The sequence below is a fragment of the Lissotriton helveticus genome, chromosome 12 (assembly GCF_964261635.1).
Source record: "Lissotriton helveticus chromosome 12, aLisHel1.1, whole genome shotgun sequence".
Lineage (NCBI taxonomy): Eukaryota > Metazoa > Chordata > Amphibia > Caudata > Salamandridae > Lissotriton > Lissotriton helveticus.
This window is the reverse complement of record NC_136073.1, coordinates 660,485,697-660,507,891: the sequence shown is the minus strand read 5'-3', so window position 1 is coordinate 660,507,891 and position 22,195 is coordinate 660,485,697.

Below are 22,195 nucleotides of genomic sequence, written 5' to 3'. Positions count from 1 at the left end.
TGACCTCATAAAGAGTTCAGAGGGGTTGTGTTTATAATAAATACATATATCTTTTATATATAACCTGTGTGGTGTCCTTTCATTTGGTATTCAAGGGGTTACATAAGGTAAAACAGCTTGCTTCACATGCTCTCTGAAGTTTTAGCCTAAGACTGCTTTTGTCCATGCTACCACTAGGATAGCTGGTCTATAAGGTTGACTTTACAACCATCGCCATAAGGGTTGTTTGGACTGGTGCAAGGTGCTCACTAGAATAGTGAACATCATATACCAGGCCAACTTCTCACACTCGTCCCCTTCATGGCTTCCCTCCCTCCCTCCCTGACTTGCCAGCCTTCATCTGGGCTTGGTATTGCCAGGAGGAATGTTGGGACCTTTACGCTTATGTACTCCCAGAGGGAGGGGGAGGGATAGGTTTTTTCTGTGCAGGAGATAGGACTATCTCAATTGTTATGAAGGGGACGAGGACAACGGGACCAGGAGTAATGAAGATTACCGGTAAGTAATAGGACATTCCACCCGTACCACTTCCCAATTCTCGCTCAGGCTGCTCTGTGAGACTGGGGTGTCTGCGACGGCCTCCCAGTACGCCACTCCCTAGTCTGCCTCTGGGCCGTCCTCCACCACAGCCGGTGGCCGCTACAGCTCTTTATTTTATGTGGGCTCCGCCGCCAAAACCGTCTACCTCGGGCTCACCGAGCAGTCGGTCAGGCACTCAGGCAGTCACACGCCTCATTTAGGGTAGAGCAATGTTGCTGCCCCTATGCTTGGGCTAGGGGCTTTGTTAAGTGCGTAGGCCCGATTTCAGATCCGATCCGTTCTTGGGGGACAAGCCCTTCCAGGTGTTGCAGGACACTCCAGGCGGTAGCTGCCGCGCCTGCGTCTGAGGTATTAGGCAGAATTCTAGCGGATGTGCAGTGTTCAATTGGGGATGGAAGGGATTATTCTGACCCCAGCCGGGGAACTGTACAGTTAGGCGTATGCCAACTTCCGAGGCCGGCCACGCCCCCCATCTTATGCTCGGATGAATGCATTCTCATGCTCAGATATATGCAATCTCTTGCTCGTATAGATGCACTCTATTACTCGGAAGTATGCAGTCTCATGCTTTGATTTATGCAGTCTCATGCTTGGATGGATTCACTCTCTTGCTTGGATCAATGCAGTGTCATGCTTGGATGGATGCACTCTCTTGCTTGAATGGATGCAGTCTCATGCTTAGATGGGTGCCGTCTCATGCTTGGATGGGTGCAGTCTCTTGCTTGGATGGGTGCAGTCTCATGCTTGGATGGGTGCAGTCTCATGCTTGGAAGGATAAACTGGTGCTTTTAGTGCAGCCTCAAGCGTGGATGGGAGCAGTCTCACACGTGGATGGAAGCAGTCTCGGGCTTGAGATAATGCAATCTTGTGTTTGAATGGGTTCAGTGCAGTCTGAAGCTTAAAGGGATGCGGTCTCTTGTTTGGAGGGGATGCAATCCCTCAGTTACATGGCTTCAGACTCATTATTAGAGGGATGCTATCTCTTGCTTGGGGGGGTGCAATCTTCCTTTCCGAGGGTGTGCAGTGCAAAGCCTGAAAGCATGCAGCCTCATGTTTGAAGGCATGCAGCCTCATGTGTGAAGACATGCAGCCTCGTGTGTGAAGGCATGCAGCCTCGTGTGTGAAGGCATGCAGCCTCGTGTGTGAAGGCATGCAGCCTCGTGTGTGAAGGCATGCAGCCTCATGTTTCAAGGCATGCAGCCTCATGTTTCAAGGCATGCAGCCTCATGTTTCAAGGCATGCAGCCTCATGTTTAAAGGCATGCAGCCTCATGTGTGAAGGCATGCAGTCTCATTTTTGAAGGCATGCAGCCTCGTGTGTGAAGGCATGCAGCCTCATGTGTGAAGGCATGCAGCCTCATGTTTGAAGGCATGCAGCCTCGTGTGTGAAGGCATGCAGTCTCATGGTTGAAGGCATCCAGTCTCATGTTTGAAGGCATCCAGTCTCGTGTGAAAGCATGCAGTCTCATGTGTGAAGGCATGCTGCCTCATGTTTGAAGGCATGCAGCCTCATGTTTAAAGGCATGCAGCCTCATGTGTGAAGGCATGCAGCCTCGTGTGTGAAGGCATGCAGCCTCGTGTGTGAAGGCATCCAGTCTCATGTTTGAAGGCATCCAGTCTCGTGTGAAAGCATCCAGCCTCATGTTTGAAGGCATCCAGTCTCGGGTGAAGGCATGCAGTCTCATGTGTGAAGGCATGCTGCCTCATGTTTGAAGGCATGCAGCCTCATGTTTGAAGGCATGCAGCCTCATGTATGAAGACATGCAGTCTCATGTGTGAAGGCCTGCAGCCTCATGTATGAAGGCATGGAGCCTCATGTGTGAAGGCATGCAGCCTCATGTTTGAAGGCATGCAGCCTCATGTGTGAAGACATACAGCCTCATGTGTGAAGGCATGGAGTCTCATGTTTGAAGGCATGCAGCCTCGTGTGTGAAGGCATGGAGTCTCATGTTTGAAGGCATGCAGTCTCGTGTGTGAAGGCCTGCAGCCTCGTTTGTGAAGGCATGCTGTCTCATGTTTGAAGCTATGCAGCTTCATGTTTGAAGGCATGCAGCCTCATGTGTGAAGGCATGCAGTCTCATGTTTGAAGCTATGCAGCTTCATGTTTGAAGGCATGCAGCCTCGTGTGTGAAGGCATGCAGTCTCATGTTTGAAGGCATGCAGTCTCATGTTTGAAGGCATACAGTCTCATGTGTGAAGGCATCCAGTCTTGTGTGAAGGCATGCAGCCTCATGTTTGAAGGCATGCAGTCTCATGTTTGAAGGCATGCAGTCTCATGTTTGAAGGCATGCAGTCTCATGTTTGAAGGCATGCAGTCTCATGTTTGAAGGAATGCAATTTCATGTGTGAAGGCATACAGCCTCATGTTTGAAGGCATCCAGTCTCCTGTTTGAAGGCATACAGTCTCGGGTGAAGGCATGCAGTCTCATGTTTGAAGGCATGCAGTCTCATGTGTGAAGGCATCCAGTCTCGGGTGAAGGCATCCAGTCTCGGGTGAAGGCATGCTGCCTCATGTGTGAAGGCATCCAGTCTCGGGTGAAGGCATCCAGTCTCGTGTGAAGGCATGCAGCCTCATGTGTGAAGGCATGCAGCCTCATGTTTGAAGACATGCAGCCTCATGTTTGAAGGCATGCAGCCTCATGTTTAAAAGCATGCAGCCTCATGTTTGAAGCAAAACCAAAGTGGATGATGGACGGAGCATTTGAGCAATGCAAACACTCACCCCAGTCAACTGATCTGGGTTTAATCCATCATCATTCTTTAGCTCACTCCGCCACCCCAGTTCAGACATGGCCATATGCAAATCAATCGGACTCTGTGCCTCATGGGAACAGTCCAGCTCGAGCTGCCAAGCCATGCCCAGACGTGGGTCCCTTGCTCACTTTGCCACTGGATTCCAGCTAGTCTGGCTGATTAGCCAGAAACCGGTCCCAGGATGCTTGTTTCCGGTCCAGGGCCCTCTTGCTCGTCAGTGTGACTCTGAGCAGGACTGGGCGGCGACTTAGAGGACGCCGCAACCTTGATGTCTCTTCTGACCCGGGGTTTGCCTCTCCCCCGCCTACCATGGAGGAGGACGCCTCTTATACGATGGTGCTCAGTCAGGCTGCTGAGGTCCTCCACCTTGATCTCCCTACGGTGGCCCTCAAAACTAATCTCCTCACTGAGGTGCTCCAGACGGCGTTCACTTCGTTGGAGCCCCTTCTGCCATTTAATGATGCCCTCACTGACATCTTGTTGGGCACTTGGTCACGGCCGGCCACAGGGGCCTCTGTGGATAAGAACGTCGCCAGGCGTCATCGCTTGGCGCCACGTGACCCTGCTTTTCTGACCACTCATCCTACGCCCGAGAGCCTGGTCATCCAAGCTTCGAGATCCCAGAGTGCCTTTTCCACGGCTCCACGGGATAAGGACTCTAAGAAGCTGGAGCAGTTCTGCAATCGGTTGTTCTCTTTGGCCAGCTTAGGGCTGAGGTCGGTGAACACCGCATGTCTCTTGGGCCGCTATTCCCACCAGGTGTGGGATATGGCTTGAGGAGGGCCCGTGAGGGGGTGCAGGCTGGAGGAGGGCCCGTGAGGGGTGCAGGCTCGAGGAGGGCCTGTGAGGGGTGCAGGCTCGAGGAGGGCCTGTGAGGGAGTGCAGGCTGGGGGAGGCCCTGTGTGGGAGTGCAGGCTGGAGTAGGGCCTGTGAGGGGGTGCAGGCTGGAATAGGGCCTGTGAGGGGGTGCAGGCTGGAATAGGGCCTGTGAGGGGGTGCAGGCTGGAGTAGGGCCCATGAGGGGGTGCAGGCTGGAGTAGGGCCCGTGAGGGGTGTGGGCTGGAGGAGGGCCTGTGAGGGGTGCAGGCTGGAGGAGGCCCTGTCTGGGGGTGCAGGCTGGAGGAGGGCCTGTGAGGGGCGCGGGCTGGAGGAGGGCCTGTGAGGGGTGCAGGCTAGAGGAGGCCCTGTGTGGGGGTGCAGGCTGGAAGAGGGTCTGTGAGGGGGTGCAGGCTGGAGGAGGCCCTGTGTGGGGGTGCAGGCTGGAGGAGGGCCTGTGAGGGGCGCGGGCTGGAGGAGGGCCTGTGAGGGGTGCAGGCTAGAGGAGGCCCTGTGTGGGGGTGCAGGCTGGAAGAGGGTCTGTGAGGGGGTGCAGGCTGGAGGAGGCCCTGTGTGGGGGTGCAGGCTGGAGGAGGGTCTGTGAGGGGGTGCAGGCTGGAGGAGGGTCTGTGAGGGGGTGCAGGCTGGAGGAGGGTCTGTGAGGGGGTGCAGGCTGGAGGAGGGCCTGTGTGGGGGTGCAGGCTGGAGGAGGCCCTGTGTGGGGTGCAAGCTGGAGGAGGGCCTGTGTGGGGGAGCAGGCTTGAGGAGGCCATGTGTGGGGTGCAGGCTGGAGGAGGGTCTGTGAGGGGTGCAGGCTGGAGGAGGGCCCGTGAAGGGGTGCAGGCTGGAGGAGGGCCCGTGAGGGGTGCAGGCTGGAGGAGGGCCTGTGTGGGGGTGCAGGCTGGAGGAGGGCCTGTGTGGGGTGCAGGCTGGAGTAGGGTCTGTGAGGGGCGCAGGCTGGAGGAGGGCCCGTGAGGGGTGTGGGCTGGAGGAGGGCCTGTCTGGGGGTGCAGGCTGGAGGAGGGCCTGTCTGGGGGTGCAGGCTGGAGGATGGTCTGTGAGGGGTGCAGGCTGGAGGATGGTCTGTGAGGGGTGCAGGCTGGAGGAGGGCCCGTGAGGAGGTGCAGGCTGGAGGAGGGCCCGTGAGGGGGTGCAGGCTGGAGGAGGGCCAGTGAGGGGGTGCAGGCTGGAGGAGGGCCAGTGAGGGGGTGCAGGCTGGAGGAGGGCCAGTGAGGGGGTGCAGGCTCGAGGAGGCCCTGTGTGGGGTGCAGGCTGGAGGAGGGTCTGTGAGGGGGTGCAGGCTGGAGGAGGGTCTGTGAGGGGGTGCAGGCTGGAGGAGGCCCTGTGTGGGGTGCAGGCTGGAGGAGGGTCTGTGAGGGGGTGCAGGCTTGAGGAGGCCATGTGTGGGGTGCAGGCTGGAGGAGGGTCTGTGAGGGGGTGCAGGCTGGAGGAGGCCCTGTGTGGGGTGCAGGCTGGAGGAGGGTCTGTGTGGGGTGCAGGCTGGAGGAGGGTCTGTGAGGGGGTGCAGGCTGGAGGAGGCCCTGTGTGGGGTGCAGGCTGGAGGAGGGTCTGTGAGGGGGTGCAGGCTTGAGGAGGCCATGTGTGGGGTGCAGGCTGGAGGAGGGTCTGTGAGGGGGTGCAGGCTGGAGGAGGCCCTGTGTGGGGTGCAGGCTGGAGGAGGGTCTGTGTGGGGTGCAGGCTGGAGGAGGGTCTGTGAGGGGGTGCAGGCTGGAGGAGGCCCTGTGTGGGGTGCAGGCTGGAGGAGGGTCTGTGAGGGGGTGCAGGCTGGAGGAGGGCCAGTGAGGGGGTGCAGGCTGGAGGAGGGCCAGTGAGGGGGTGCAGGCTCGAGGAGGCCCTGTGTGGGGGTGCAGGCTGGAGGAGGGTCTGTGAGGGGCTGCAGGCTGGAGGAGGCCCTGTGTGGGGTGCAGGCTGGAGGAGGGTCTGTGAGGGGGTGCAGGCTGGAGGAGGGCCCGTGAAGGGGCGCAGGCTGGAGGAGGGCCCGTGAGGGGGTGCAGGCTGGAGGAGGGCCCGTGAAGGGGCGCAGGCTGGAGGAGGGCCAGTGAGGGGTGCGGGCTGGAGGAGGGCCTGTGTGGTGGTGCAGGCTGGAGGAGGGCCCGTGAGGGGTGCAGGCTGGAGGAGGGCCCGTGAGGGGGTGCGGGCTGGAGGAGGGCCCGTGAGGGGGTGCGGGCTGGAGGAGGGCCCGTGAGGGGGTGAGGGCTGGAGGAGGGCCTGTGAGGAGGTGCAGGCTGGAGGAGGGCCCGTGAGGGGGTGAGGGCTGGAGGAGGGCCTGTGAGGAGGTGCAGGCTGGAGGAGGGCCCGTGAGGGGGTGAGGGCTGGAGGAGGGCCTGTGAGGAGGTGCAGGCTGGAGGAGGGCCCGTGAGGGGGTGCAGGATGGAGGAGGGCCCGTGAGGGGGTGCGGGCTGGAGGAGGGCCCGTGAGGGGGCCCAGGCTGGAGGAGGTCCTTGTGAGGGGGTGCAGGCTGGAGGAGGGCCCGTGAGGGGTGCAGGCTGGAGGAGGGCCCGTGAGGGGTGCGGGCTGGAGGAGGGCCTGTGAGGGGTGCAGGCTGGAGGAGGGTCTGTGAGGGGGTGCAGGCTGGAGGAGGGCCTGTGAGGGGTGCGGGCTGGAGGAGGGTCTGTGAGGGGGTGCAGGCTGGAGGAGGCCCTGTCTGGGGGTGCAGGCTGGAGGAGGGCCTGTGAGGGGCGCGGGCTGGAGGAGGCCCTGTGTGGGGTGCAAGCTGGAGAAGGGTCTGTGAGGGGGTGCAAGCTGGAGAAGGGTCTGTGAGGGGGTGCAAGCTGGAGGAGGGCCCGTGAAGGGGTGCAGGCTGGAGGAGGGCCCGGGAGGGGTGCAGGCTGGAGGAGGGCCTGTGTGGGGGTGCAGGCTGGAGGAGGGCCTGTGTGGGGTGCAGGCTGGAGGAGGGTCTGTGAGGGGCGCAGGCTGGAGGAGGGCCCGTGAGGGGTGCGGGCTGGAGGAGGGCCTGTGTGGGGGTGCAGGCTGGAGGAGGGCCCGTGAAGGGGCGCAGGCTGGAGGAGGGTCTGTGAGGGGGTGCAGGCTGGAGGAGGGCCTGTGTGGGGTGCAGGCTGGAGGAGGGCCCGTGAAGGGGCGCAGGCTGGAGGAGGGTCTGTGAGGGGGTGCAGGCTGGAGGAGGGCCTGTGTGGGGTGCAGGCTGGAGGAGGGTCTGTGAGGGGCGCAGGCTGAAGGAGGCCCTGTGTGGGGGTGCAGGCTGGAGGAGGGCCTGTGAAGGGGTGCAGGCTGGAGGAGGGCCTGTGAGGGGGTGCAGGCTGGAGGAGGGCCTGTGTGGGGTGCAGGCTGGAGGAGGGTCTGTGAGGGGGTGTAGGCTGAAGGAGGCCCTGTGTGGGGGTGCAGGCTGGAGGAGGGCCTGTGAGGAGGTGCAGGCATTGAGAAGGCCCTGTGAGGGGGTGCAGGCTGGAGGAGGGCCTGTGTGGGGGTGCAGGCTGGAGGAGGGCCTGTGAGGAGGTGCAGGCATTGAGAAGGCCCTGTCTGGGGGTGCAGGCTGGAGGAGGGCCTGTGTGGGGGTGCAGGCTGGAGGAGGGCCAGTGAGGGGGCACAGGCTGAAGGAGGCCCTGTGTGGGGGTGCAGGCTGGAGGAGGGTCTGTGAGGGGGTGCAGGCTGAAGGAGGCTCTGTGAGGGGGTGCAAGCTGGAGGAGGGCCCGTGAGGGGTGCAGGCTGGAGGAGGGCCTGTCTGGGGGTGCAGGCTGGAGGAGGGCCTGTGTGGGGGTGCAGGCTGGAGGAGGGCCTGTGAGGAGGTGCAGGCATTGAGAAGCACTGTGAGGGGGTGCAGGCTGGAGGAGGGCCCGTGAGGGGGTGTGGGCTGGAGGAGGGCCCGTGAGGGGGTGCAGGCTGGAGGAGGGCCAGTGAGGGGGCGCAGGCTGAAGGAGGCCCTGTGTGGGGGTGCAGGCTGGAGGAGGGTCTGTGAGGGGGTGCAGGCTGAAGGAGGCTCTGTGTGGGGGTGCAGGCTGGAGGAGGCCCTGTGTGGGGTGCAGGCTGGAGGAGGGCATGTGTGGGGGTGCAGGCTGGAGGAGGGCCTGTGTTCGGGCGCAGGCTGGAGGAGGGTCTGTGTGGGGGTGCAGGCATTGAGAAGGCCCTGTGAGGGGGTGCAGGCTGGAGGAGGGCCTGTGTGGGGGTGCAGGCTGGAGGAGGGCCTGTGTGGGGGCGCAGGCTGGAGGAGGGTCTGTGAGGGGTGCAGGCTGGAGGAGGGCCCGTGAGGGGTGCGGGCTGGAGGAGGGCCTGTGTGGGGGTGCAGGCTGGAGGAGGGCCCGTGAGGGGTGCGGGCTGGAGGAGGGCCTGTGTGGGGGTGCAGGCTGGAGGAGGGCCTGTGTGGGGGCGCAGGCTGGAGGAGGGTCTGTGAGGGGTGCAGGCTGGAGGAGGGCCCGTGAGGGGTGCGGGCTGGAGGAGGGCCTGTGTGGGGGTGCAGGCTGGAGGAGGGCTTGTGTGGGGGTGCAGGCTGGAGGAGGGTCTGTGAGGGGGTGCAGGCTGGAGGAGGGCCTGTGAGGAGGTGCAGGCATTGAGAAGGCCTTGTGAGGGGGTGCAGGCTGGAGGAGGGCCTGTGTGGGGGTGCAGGCTGGAGGAGGGCCTGTGTGGGGGTGCAGGCTGGAGGAGGGTCTGTGAGGGGTGCAGGCTGGAGGAGGGCCTGTGAGGAGGTGCAGGCATTGAGAAGGCCCTGTGAGGGGGTGCAGGCTGGAGGAGGGTCTGTGAGGGGGTGCAGGCTGGAGGAGGGCCCGTGAGGGGGTGCGGGCTGGAGGAGGGCCAGTGAGGGGGCGCAGGCTGAAGGAGGCCCTGTGTGGGGGTGCAGGCTGGAGGAGGGCCTGTGAGGAGGTGCAGGCTGGAGGAGGGCCCGTGAGGGGGTGTGGGCTGGAGGAGGGCCCGTGAGGGGGCGCAGGCTGGAGGAGGGCCTTGTGAGGCGGTTCAGGCTGGAGGAGGGCCCGTGTGGGGGTGCAGGATGGAGGAGGGCCCGTGAGGGGGTGCGGGCTGGAGGAGGGCCCGTGAGGGGGCCCAGGCTGGAGGAGGGCCTTGTGAGGGGGTGCAGGCTGGAGGAGGGCCTGTGAGGGGGGCAGGCTGGAGGAGGGCCCTGTGAGGGGTGCAGGCTGGAGGAGGGCCTGTGAGGGGGGCAGGCTGGAGGAGGGCCCTGTGAGGGGTGCAGGCTGGAGGAGGGCCTGTGTGGGGGGCAGGCTGGAGGAGGGCCCGTGAGGGGGTGCAGGCTGGAGGAGGGCCCGTGAAGGGGCGCAGGCTGGAGAAGGGCCCGTGAGGGGGTGCAGGCTGGAGGAGGGCCCGTGAAGGGGCGCAGGCTGGAGGAGGGCCTGTGTGGGGGGCAGGCTGGAGGAGGGCCCGTGAGGGGGTGCAGGCTGGAGGAGGGCCCGTGAAGGGGCGCAGGCTGGAGGAGGGCCCGTGAGGGGGCGCAGGCTGGAGGAGGGCCTTGTGAGGCGGTTCAGGCTGGAGGAGGGCCTGTGTGGGGGTGCAGGATGGAGGAGGGCCCGTGAGGGGGTGCGGGCTGGAGGAGGGCCCGTGAGGGGGCCCAGGCTGGAGGAGGGCCTTGTGAGGGGGTGCAGGCTGGAGGAGGGCCTGTGAGGGGGGCAGGCTGGAGGAGGGCCCTGTGAGGGGTGCAGGCTGGAGGAGGGCCTTGTGAGGGGGTGCAGGCTGGAGGAGGGCCCGTGAGGGGTGCAGGCTGAAGGAGGCCCTGTGTGGGGGTGCAGGCTGGAGGAGGGTCTGTGAGGGGGTGCAGGCTGGAGGAGGCCCTGTGTGGGGTGCAGGCTGGAGGAGGGTCTGTGAGGGGGTGCAGGCTTGATGAGGCCATGTGTGGGGTGCAGGCTGGAGGAGGGCCTTGTGAGGGGGTGCAGGCTGGAGGAGGGCCCGTGAGGCGGTTCAGGCTGGAGGAGGGCCTGTGTGGGGGTGCAGGATGGAGGAGGGCCCGTGAGGGGGTGCAGGCTGGAGGAGGGCCCGTGAAGGGGCGCAGGCTGGAGGAGGGCCCGTGAAGGGGCGCAGGCTGGAGGAGGGCCCGTGAGGGGGTGCGGGCTGGAGGAGGGCCTGTGTGGGGGGCAGGCTGGAGGAGGGCCCGTGAGGGGTGCAGGCTGGAGGAGGGCCGCTGTGGGGGTGCAGGCTGGAGGAGGGCCTGTGAGGGGGTGCAGGCTGGAGAAGGGCCTATGTGAGGGTGCAGGCTGGAGGAGAGGGCTAACAGTGCGTGAAGGCAGGATGGGGTCTGGCCAGGCGCGCAACGCCCATTGGGTTCATAGAGCTTCTGCCCCCCTTCCCTGTGTGTGTCAGCCTGGGCTGAGACAGCTTCTGGGACACACACACAGACAGTTTTTGAGCTGCTGTGGGCTGGCTGGTCTGGCGTCCTGTACCCCAGTTCTTCACAGGTCTTTAAAAGACCATTTGCTTGTTAACGAGGCTTTTGTGTGTTTTCACCCCTTCTTAGAGCCCCTGCTTCTCCACTCTGCCTATTAGTGGATTAATCCCCCCCCCCGAATTTTTTTATTTCCTCCCCCCTCCTCACCGAAATTTGGCTTAGTTGCGCCTCTGGCGGTGAGGGCAGGTAGAGCGCCGTGTGAGTTGTAGATCTGGTAAATCACAGAGCCCATATTTCTTGATGAATCCGAAAGCTGTTTACATGAATGTTGTCATGAGATGAGGTGCGTGGGTCCCGTGGGGGGTGGGGGGTGCATTCTTCCCGGTGCTGCTTCGATGGTTTGTGGCTCATTTACTTCCCTCTGTGCCTTCAAAGGGGCCGCTACAGCCTGACATGAAGAGACCCAGCGCTGACACCGTGGCCTCAAAGGTCAGACATCTCAGCCCCCCCTCCTATACATAGCAGCCACAGGTTCGCGGGCACCTCTGCGACGCCAAAGCCCTGTAGCCTCGCGCACCTGCTGCCACTCCTGTGATCCTCGGTATATCTGGGCAGTATTTACAGGGGGCGCTGTGTACATCCCGCACACCTGAGCACAGGTTTCTCGTAGCCCTGCCAAGTCTTCCAGGTCCATCCGTGATGTGCTGCTCCAGTCCACGGGTTTTCCTTGAATTCTGGGACTTGTAGTCTTGTTTGTTTCATTATATAACAGAACTACATGTCCCATAATTCAGAGGAAAAAACCTGGCCTGGAGCAGCACATCACACAATGACCTCGGGAACTTGGCAGCTATGGAGGCTCACAGGAAAAGTAGAAGCACCCGGAGCGACGCACAGTAAAGATTGTTCTACATCTCTCAGCAGTGAGCCCGTTTCGAGCCTGGTGATGAATGAGAGCTCCTACTGTGAATGGGGTACCCTCCCGAGGCCAGAGACCCACCTATCAGCAGAGACGCAGCAACTGCTCCTGGATGTGACTGGGTGAAGAGCGGCCCTAATTCAGCTGTTGTGTTAAAGTGAATAAATACACGTGCTTGTATGGATGTGAGTGCGCAAGCAAGATGTGTCAATCAACCTGAGGCCCGCGCCTTCAGCAGCACCAGCAGAATCCTGTGAATGGAACACCTGTGACGTGCCAGGCCCTGCACTGTGATGTCACGAGGTCCAGGCTATCACCTGCAGCCGAATCCTGTGAATGGAACACCTGTGACGTGCCAAGCCCTGCACTGTGATGTCACGAGGTCCAGGCTATCACCTGCAGCCGAATCCTGTGAATGGAACACCTGTGACGTGCCAGGCCCTGCACTGTGATGTCACGAGGTCCAGGCTACCACCTGCAGCCGAATCCTGTGAATGGAACACCTGTGACGTGCCAGGCCCACCGCTGTGATGTCACGAGGACCAGTCTAAGTGCAGAGGGGAGGCCTCCGCCGCAGCAGAGACGAGGAGAGGCCCCTGAGGGGGGAGAAGATCGGGCAGGCTGGGGTCGTCTTTGAGGTTCATCAGGATCATTCTGTGACTAAATAGGTTTTATTTTTTTATTTTTATGAAATGGAATTAAAGTCGTGTCTCGGCTGCTCCCCCCCTTACACTGCAACACCTGTCATCACCCATAAACCAGTGATGCCCGACGATGACACGTTGAAAAGTCTCTATTGTGACGTGTCCGTGGTATAAAAAGCTGGTAACCAGGCAACCCCAGCATTGCACTCATGAGCACCAGACGGAGAGGACCACTGCTGGCGGACGGAGCCGAGACCCGAGAGAGGCCGAAGCAGCCGGGGCCTACCAGGCTCCAAAAAGAAGTGGTTGGGGATGGGTCAAAAGAGACAAGGTCAGTATATAAACCAAACGAAAACCGAACTTGAAACCGAACTGAAACCAAACTTGATACCAAACCGAAACCTAACTTGGAACGAACTTGATACTGACTTGATACTGACTTGATACTGGCTTGATACTGACTTGATACTGGCTTGATACTGACTTGATACTGACTTGATACTGGCTTGATACTGACTTGAAACTTCCCTTCCCTTCTGATCAAATTCAATTCCCTTCCCTCTCCCTTTCCCTTTTTTCCTCCTCTGCCTTACATTCCTATCTCTCCTCTCCTGTCCCCTTCTCCCCCTTTTAATTTCCCTTTCCCTTTCCCTTCTATTACTCTTCAATCCTCTCCCCTTCTGCCACCCCCCTTCCCATTCCATCTATACCGGTCCCGACCCGCACTCTCTTAGCTCTCCTTCTCCCCTCTCCACCCCTGCCCTTCTCCCTCCACTTCCCCTCAACTTCCATTCTCTTCTCCATCCCTTCTTTCTACTCTCCTTTCTGCTTTCCCTCCCCTTAGTATCAGCCTCCCACTACACCTCCCCTCCCCTCTTCCTTCTATTTCCTTCTCTCCCCCTTTCCCCTTCTCTGCCTTAATTCCTATACCCTTCTTCATTATTTCCATTTTTCTCTCTTCTTTACCTCTTCAATCCTCTTCCCTTCTGTCACTCCCCCTTCCCTTCTAATTCCATCCATTCCGGTCCCACCCAGTACTCTTATCTCTCCTTTTCCCGCTCCACCCCTTCCCTTCTCTCCCCTTTCCCTCACCATTAACTTCCCCACTCAATCCCACACACACAAGCCCACACACACAGAACCCCATACACACACACAACCCCCCCCCCACACACAACCCCACACACAACCCCCCACACACACCCCCCCACACACACCACCTCCCCACCCACACCCTCACACACACAACCCCCTCACACACAACCCCCCATAAACTCAACCCCACACACAAATCCCCACACACAGAACCCCATACACACACACAACCCCCCACACACAACCCACCACACACACAACCCCACACACAACCCCATACACACAACCCACACACACCCACAACCCCCCCACACACACAACCCCACACACACGCAACCCCACACACACACAACCCCCCCACACACAACCCTACACACACAACCCCCACACACACAAAACCACACACACAAACCCCACACACACAACCCCACACACTCACAACCCCACCCACATGCAACCCCACACACACACACAACCCCCACACACACAACCCCCACACACACAACCCCAGACACACACACAACCCCACACACACACACAACCCACCACACACAACCCCACAAACACACAACCGCGCACACACACAATCCCACACACAACCACACACACACAACCCCACACACACAACCCCCCACACGTACAACCCCCCCACACACAACCCCACACACATGTAACCCCACCCACACACAACCACCCACACACAACCCCCCACTCACACAACCCCACACATAACCCCCCCACACACACACCCCACATGCACCCCTCCACAACCCCCACACACACACCCCACAGACAACCCCACACACACAACCCAGCACACACACTCCACACACACAACCCCACACATACACAACCCCCACACACAACCCTCCACACACAAACCCACACACAACCCCCCCACACACACAGCCCCCCACACACACAACCCCCAAACACAAACCCACACACAACCCTACACACACACAACCCCACACACACACAACCTACCACACACAACCACACACACACACCCCCACACACAACCCCACAAACACAACCCCACACACATGCAACCCCCCACACACACAACCCCACACACAAACCCAAACACACAACCCCACATGCACACACACAACCTACCACACACACAACCACACACACACAACCCCTCCACACCCCCCACACACGCCCCCACAGACAACCTCACACACAACCCACCACACACACACAACTCCACAAACAACCCCCCTACCCACACACAACCCACCCACACACACCCACCCACACACCCCACATACACCCCCACCCCCACAACCCCCCACACCCCCACACTCACAACCCACACACACATAGCCCCCCCACACACACAACCCCACACACACACAAACCCCCACAGACAACCCCACAAGCACACACAACCCACCACCACACAACCCCCACACACACAACCACACACACAACCCAACACACACACAACCCCCCACACACCCAATGCCACACACATGCACCCCCCCACACACAACCCCCCACACACACAAGCCCACACACACAACCAGACCCCCTGTTGGACAGGCCGCATGTTCGAGCTGTACCCCCTCCCCGCAATGAGACCAGGACCCTGGCTCTCCCTGCATCCCCAGCCAGAGTCCACCAACGACCACCCGAAGTACCCTGCAATCCCTCCACTACAAGACACCAGCTCCGGACCCCGCTGGCCCGGGTCACCATCTACCCCACGACATCGACCCGGCCGCCATCTTGGGGCGCTGCAGCACGAGGCCGCGTGGCCTCAACTCGACCCTCACCCTGGGCCCGGCCGGGCCCGACATCGAGGCACCAACCTCCCCCCAGGAGGCAGAGTGACCACTTGGCGAGTCAATGGGAGAAGGAATCGTCAACGGCTCTCCTCCGCCAGGTGTCGATCACCCCAGGCCGCCTGGGCGCTGGCTCCACCCCCCTGCTGGGTGTCTGGACTCCCTCATCCCGGACCTCCCGGCCCCCAGGCGCGAGGGTCCGGACATCAAAGGGGACCAGACCTATAACTGGGGCAGGACCAGACCAGGAAGGCAGTTGTATCCTGGAGTCGAGAGACCCGAGAAGAACTCATCCGTGACTTGGCCTGCTGGCGCTGCCGCGGCCCTCTGCCTCGTGAAACCATCGTCTTGGCCTGCTGGCGCTGCCGCGGCCCTCTGCCTCGTGAAACCATCGTCTTGGCCTGCTGGCGCTGCCGCGGCCCTCTGCCTCGTGAAACCATCGTCTTGGCCTGCTGGCGCTGCCGCGGCCCTCTGCCTCGTGAAACCATCGTCTTGGCCTGCTGGCGCTGCCGCGGCCCTCTGCCTCGTGAAACCATCGTCTTGGCCTGCTGGCGCTGCCGCGGCCCTCTGCCTCGTGAAACCATCGTGGCCTGCTGGCGCTGCCGCGGCCCTCTGCCTCGTGAAACCATCTTGGCCTGCTGGCGCTGCCGCGGCCCTCTGCTTTATGAGACTATCACCTTGGCCTGCTGGCGCTGCCGCGGCCCGATCCACAGACCCTCCAGCTCGAGGATTGTGAGCTCGCCTTTTACCACCACCTGTACCGATCCGGTACTAAGACTGTCCCCCTACCCCCTTTCCCTACAGAGACTAGAAGTGAGAGGACCCCCGGGTCCACGTTATCCTGTATCGCTGATATCCTTGCCTTAAGAACCATATATAAAGCCTTGAACTCGACTTGGTGTGGTGCCTGTTTGTGGGAAGGGAGGGTACTTGTCTGTACGATCGCCGGAGACGGTCCCCCTCGGGGATCTCTCCCTCGGTATCCGGCCGACCCTCAGGGTCCCCGTCTAACATTGGTGGCCAGCGACGGGATCCGAACCTACGCATAATCGTACAGAAAGTCACTCGCCCCACCACACACAACAACCATGTCAATAGAGAGCGGAACAACGGAAAAATTTCAGATGGAAAAATTGGAAGACTACAACCACCGGGAACTGAAGCAATATTGCATAGAACTTGGACTTCCAACCACAGGTCTTAGCACAAAGGAAGACTTCAAACGAGCCCTAGAAGCTTGGGCAGAAACGGGTACGGCCGTACCCCGAACACAAACAACCGAAACGAGCCCCGCACCAACTAAAGAAAGAACGGATCTCTCCCTGGAAGAGATCCGAGAAAGAGAAAAAACCAGACTCCACGAATTAGAACTTGCCCGACTTCGCTTGGATGGGGAACTCAAGCTGGCAGAACAAAAAAATAACCCTGGAACACTTACGACTCAGGGAAGAGCGGGAAGACAAGCAAAGACAGAGGGAGCTAGAGGAAAAGAGACTAGAATACGAACATGAGCGCAATCTCAAAGCACTGGAGATTCAGAAACAGAATAAAGAACTCGGGCTCCCCGAACGACCGACCCCGTCTGCCTCGACCGAACCCAAGGTTCACATCCCCAAAGATGTCATCCGGGAATACCACAAGAACGATGATATCCAGCAGTGGTTTAAAGCCTATGAGGTGGCAATGACCTCCCACCGGATTCCCCGAAGCGATTGGGGAGCCGGATTATGGGGGAGGTTTGTCAACGAAGGGCGGGACGCCCTGCTGCAACTCCCGGACCAGCTGATGACCTCCTACGACCACATGAAGGCCGCCCTCCTCACTCGATACGGGCTCACACCTGAGATGTACCGCCAACGGTTCCGCGACTGCAAACGGATTCCGGGTACAACTTGGGTGTAAGCATGGGCGGATTTTGCGGATTGGCAATCCGCGAACTTGCGTATTTACGGATTCGCAATCCGCGAAGATCCGCGAACTCTAGCGGACTTGCGGATTTTTCCGTTTTTTGTGTTGGCGCGTGTTCGCGCCGATTTTGGGACAAGTTCGCAATTGCGAACTTACTTTTCGGCTTGCAACGGCCGCGACTATGTTGTTTCTACGTCTGGTTTATCATCACAGGTTCACAGCACCCTCTGTTTCACCACTGCCACCCTCTGGGACACCCATGCCACCCTCTAGTACATCCTCACAGGCACCTATTAGGTTTATTTATTACTGTAGATTATGGTGGTTGAAAAAAGCTAGCACACCTGCCCTTCTTCAACTGCCATCAATTAATTTGTGTTTCATTAATGTGTCAGTAATTTTGAAAGTTCCAGTCTGGCTGGCACCTGCTTCCTTCCTTATCTGTAATTTGCTTTTTGTTGCAGTGAATTTTTTTTTTTACAGGACCTTTATGGTGCTATTCTATGAGCCTGCTGTTTGGGTCATAGCAGGGTCATAGAATTGTTGCAAACTCTGGAGGGGCCCATCAGGAAGCACTACCTTGAATGTTACTAATGTTAAGTTTGAACTTTTGCACCTGCTCATTGCTTTCATTTGAGCTAAAATCGTTTTTTTTGCAATTTCGCGCGTTATTTGGGGCGCGAATCCGTGCGAGATCGATTTCGGAAGCCGCGAATACGTGCGAATACAAAATTGTTTTTGTTGCGACGTGTATGTTCGCGTGATCTTGCGCGTGTTCGCGAGGCGCTTCTAGCTATTCGTTTGCCAAGTTACCCTATCGGTCGTACACGGGCGCGGCCATCTTGTTGGCGTGACGTAATTCCGTTTCCGCCCGCTATGTGTAATCTCGCAAAGTGTGCTGCTCGCGAGTACAAGTTCGCGCGTACTCGCAAGGAAAATCTCGCGCGAACTTACCCACGCGGTCGTGAACGGGCGCGGCCATCTTGTTTCTCATTCATTGCTATGGTTCTGGGCATGCTTTCTCTATCCTCTCTCAATCTCTGCCATCCTTTGCTTGTTTGAAGTTTTTTTGATCTAATTTTACTTATTATCTAACCCTCTATTTTTCTAGCTCTATATTTTTGTGTTTTCTGCAGCTTTTAGTTACTTTTAAACTACTTTTTTAAACTCTTTTCTTTTCTTCTTCACTATTCTATTTCTTCTTTATCATTTAAGTTTATTTCTGCCCAGACCATGGTAAAGGGAGCCGGGAAGCACCCTGAGAAGGGGAAGGGTCCCGCACCCCGTGCCCGGCTCCCGTGCGGGCGTTTAAGGGGGGAGCAAGTGGTCCCGAGGGAGATCTTTAGCGCGGAGGAAGTGGCGGCACTGATCTTCCATGTCCAGCGCCGCCTCCCCAAGACGATCCTGGGAGGCGGCAAGATCGCGACCGGCTATGGCATCCGGGAGCGCCGCCAGCGGTGGGAGAAGGTGTGCCGGGCCATGTACAAGATCTCTGGGGTCCGGCGCACATATAACCAGGCCACCCACCGCTGGACCGATGTCATGGACCGGGAGCGGGACTTGCTGGACGCGCTCGGCGTAGAGGTCCCCGGGCTTGGTGAGTAGTAGTAGTAGTACATTTACTACTCTGTTTTATCCTGCTCTGTTATTTGCAAATCTTTGTTCTTTACCAAGAGCAATAATGCTGCCGATTACATTGAGGTAAATTATATTTCAAAATCTTCTATGCATTTCATTTTCAGGTGCACTGCTCTCCTTCTCAGTAGCCTTGCTTGCTACTATGCTTCTTTGTTTTGTATGTTGTGTTCAGAAGCATTTCATTGGCCTGAGAAATTATGTATCAGTGTACTGTAAAGAAAAGAACTGCGTAATGCTAGACAGTAAGGGTCATATTTTCAATTACCGGCGCATCCCTGCAAAGTAGCAGGGATGCGGCAGTAATTGTGTGCCATGCCACCACCACCCATTGGCCCAAAACGTCACAGAAGCCTTACGCATCTGTGCCGTAAAGGCAGCGCATTGCTGGAGTTGCGTGCCAACGATGGCGCAGCTCCAGCAATGCTCTGGGGTACCCTATCTCCCCAATGCTGCATCAAGCCGTACGTCGGCTTCAAGCGCGCAGGGTTTGAGTCATGCATCATTGTCATAAAAATGACTGATTGACATCTTGTAGATTTCCCTCAGCCACTTTTAGGATTCGTTCCTGCGCAGGTACGCCCTCCCTTGCGCCGGAACGCCCCCTGATGGCGCAGGGCTTTACAACGTGATGCATCGCCCATATGCCCATATGTGTTTTTTTTTTTAATATATACGCCGCACCAACACCATGGCGAGTCTTTTGTTCTGCCGCTGCGTCAGAAAAGGCACGCAACAATGGAGGAAAATCAGCCGCAACTTCCGCAAGGGACTTATAAATCAGCCCCAACAGACTGAAGTCCAGTGTCCTTCCTTTAGACAGTCACATGGCTATCAGAAGAAATAGTGGCGGTGGTGGCGGGTGGATTGATAGTTTGAGTATTCACTGATCTGCAAGCAGGATGGACTTTGTCTGTCACGTGTTGTGCACTACTGCCTGCAGTGCCAGGCCTAGGCAAACCTCTTTAGTAGTCTGTTTATTGAGTTACATAGGAACTTTCTAAGTCAACGTTCCGCAAATCAGGCAATACGAATAACGTAGTATACCACATGAGATAGATCCCGTGGAATAGTTGTCTATCTATTTGCTATTTTTCCAAAATATGTTGTTATTGTTCTTTTGAAATGTTTGATTTGGTTGAAAAATCTCATCCATGTTTTATGGTTTTTCTTTCTTTCATGTTGTACATCAGCTCCCCCCAAGGGCAAGAGGACACAGGAGGAGGGTGCTGAGGATGCAGGCCAGGATCGGGCAGGCGAGGGCTCCTTTGCTGGCCCCAGTAAGTTTACATTTTACTAAACAGTACCTATTTTTTCCTAGCGTTCCTCATTCGATTTTTTCTAAATCGTCTTTGATCTTCTTGTAGACTGGATATAAATTCTTATCCTGCCTCGAATATGATGACTCCCTGTGGTATTACTAGACTATTCTTATTAGTCTGTCTGTGTAGCTAACTAAGATTGGACATTTGGCAATTCCATTGGACTCCCATTATATTCAGCAATACCTCTATGCACTGTCTCCTTACTGACTAGATAGTGTGGCAGAGTCATTCAGCTCCCGAAGTCACCGATTATAGATCCCCAATGATCTCTAGATTATCGTACGCAGGACAAGAGAGTAGTACGGAGTCACAGCACAGTCAAGAAGTGTCAGAGGCACTCATGCTTGCAAAAATTCCAAAACCTTTAGCTCATCCACTCTAGTCTAGAGGAACAAAAACCACAGAGTCTATTTAAGTGTAAAAGCTTTATTAAAAGTAAACACATTTATTGAAATCTACTTTGTCATAAAACTATTTAACTGTAAACGGAAAAGTGGTTAGTGCTGACGATTAATTGGACACATTTCTTGTGGTCGAGCCGAACTCTCACCTACTTTGAACTTGATCCTGGTCGTGTTCTTAGGACTCAGGAGTCAAGCTTCTGTCTGTTAGGAGAAAAAGTGGTGCGTGTTAAAAATCAAAAGCAAGCATTCATCAGTTGTGCATAAAAGTGCAGCAAGACAACAGCCTTCCCTGGAAAATGGGACATTTTTACTATGGAGTAGACAGTCACAAATTATTACATTGTATTCTGTTTTTTTAACATTTCTCCTAGACCAAATATTATATAGTAGTGAGTGGTGTATTCTAACTTTCTTAAATGTACTTTGTAGGTGTAACATCTGGTGACGGGGCCAGCGCGGAGGTGGCTGATGTGTTGGACTTGGACTCGGAGGCCTCTGGGGAGGATGCGGCGGTAGAAGAGCTGGTGGCCGTTCCTGTGGGGGATCAAACGGTGGTGGCGGAAACAGGTAAGCTATATATTCCTTACTTATTGAGATTGAAGACTGCATAGTGTGCTTTCTGCACGGGTGTATTACAATTACAAATCAACCAGGTAGTAGCCTCCTCGAAATGTACTTCGACTTAGCTGTGAAGTTTTTGGTGAGAAGAATCCCAATAAGTTCTTAGACGAACGTGATGGATGGGATGAACGAAAAGCGAAAGAAGGGTGTAAGTAAGTGGGACGCGAACTTGTATGATGGCTGGCAAAGAAGAACGATATGTGTTTGCTTGGACCCAGAGGTGGCTGGGAAGGAAAGAATATGGTATGGTGCATGGCTGGGTCAATGATGAAGCAAGGATGGGTGGAAGGACAGCAGCCTGGGTGGGTGAAACAGAAACTGTATGTGTGCGTATACTTTGAATGAATGGATGCCTGGAGCATGGTATTCTCTGACTCTTACATAGCAAATGTGTATCTAGAGAGAGTAGATGGTCGCCAGGTGAAGTAAGTGTTACCTTGAAGAGCATGTACCACCGCACCCGCACGTCCGTCCCAGTGCAGGGAAGGCAAGGAAAAGAAATTGTAAATGTGTCCAATACTTCCATGAATAGTAGCAGTACTTTGTATTGCGTTTGCATTCACAGCATATATCTGGTTATTACGGTGGACACTCCGTACCTCTCTTAATAACTTTAGTTTACTTGTAGTACGTCATTCATGTGTGGGTGTATCACTGTGTTCACTCAATATTAAGCAAAGCACCTAAAGTCATCTCATCTGTCATTAAATACGTCCCATGTGAAGTGATAGATAATCAAATTAGTTAGCTTCTTCAGTTTCCTTTTCTAGTACTCATTTGCACTGTAGGGTGAAAGGTAAATTAATTAAGCAGTAGCCCTTGTAACAGAGTATTCTCAGTGCCACCCGTAATAGAAAAGTAATAGCTTCACCACCTGCATGTACTGGACCGGTACAGTAACGCAAGTCTGTCTCCATCATCATGGTGTGCAACTTTTTTTCTCGGGTGCAACTTCACTGTGCTGTGTCCATGTCATTCTGCCGGCTTGCATAAGATAACGTACCCATTTCCCTAAACAAGAGAGAAGAAGAAGAATAAGACTGGTGTACTGTCATAGTCGACTGTAATGGAAGTCCATAGTGGTCGTAGAATTAGTTCATTAAACTACCACTACTGTTAGAGCAAGGATGCAGAAGTGGGAGGGTTACATAGATACTGTCCTCAATAGTTATGTACTGTGCTTTCAATTTGCTACTTGTACTCTGTGACCCAACTTTCGGCTCAATCACTTTGTGTTATTAATAAGGAGCATTGGTTACAGACTATGTCTTTCTTTCTTCATATAGTTGCTCCTTCTTCCAAATCAACAACAAGGAGGGAGCAGGCTAGATTGGCCCGGCAACGGAGGCTGGAGGCCACAGTCGCCGAGTATCGGCGGCTGGTGGCCCTGGAGGAGGAGGAGGACACGCAGTCGAGCGGGGCAACATCTTCGACTGCATCC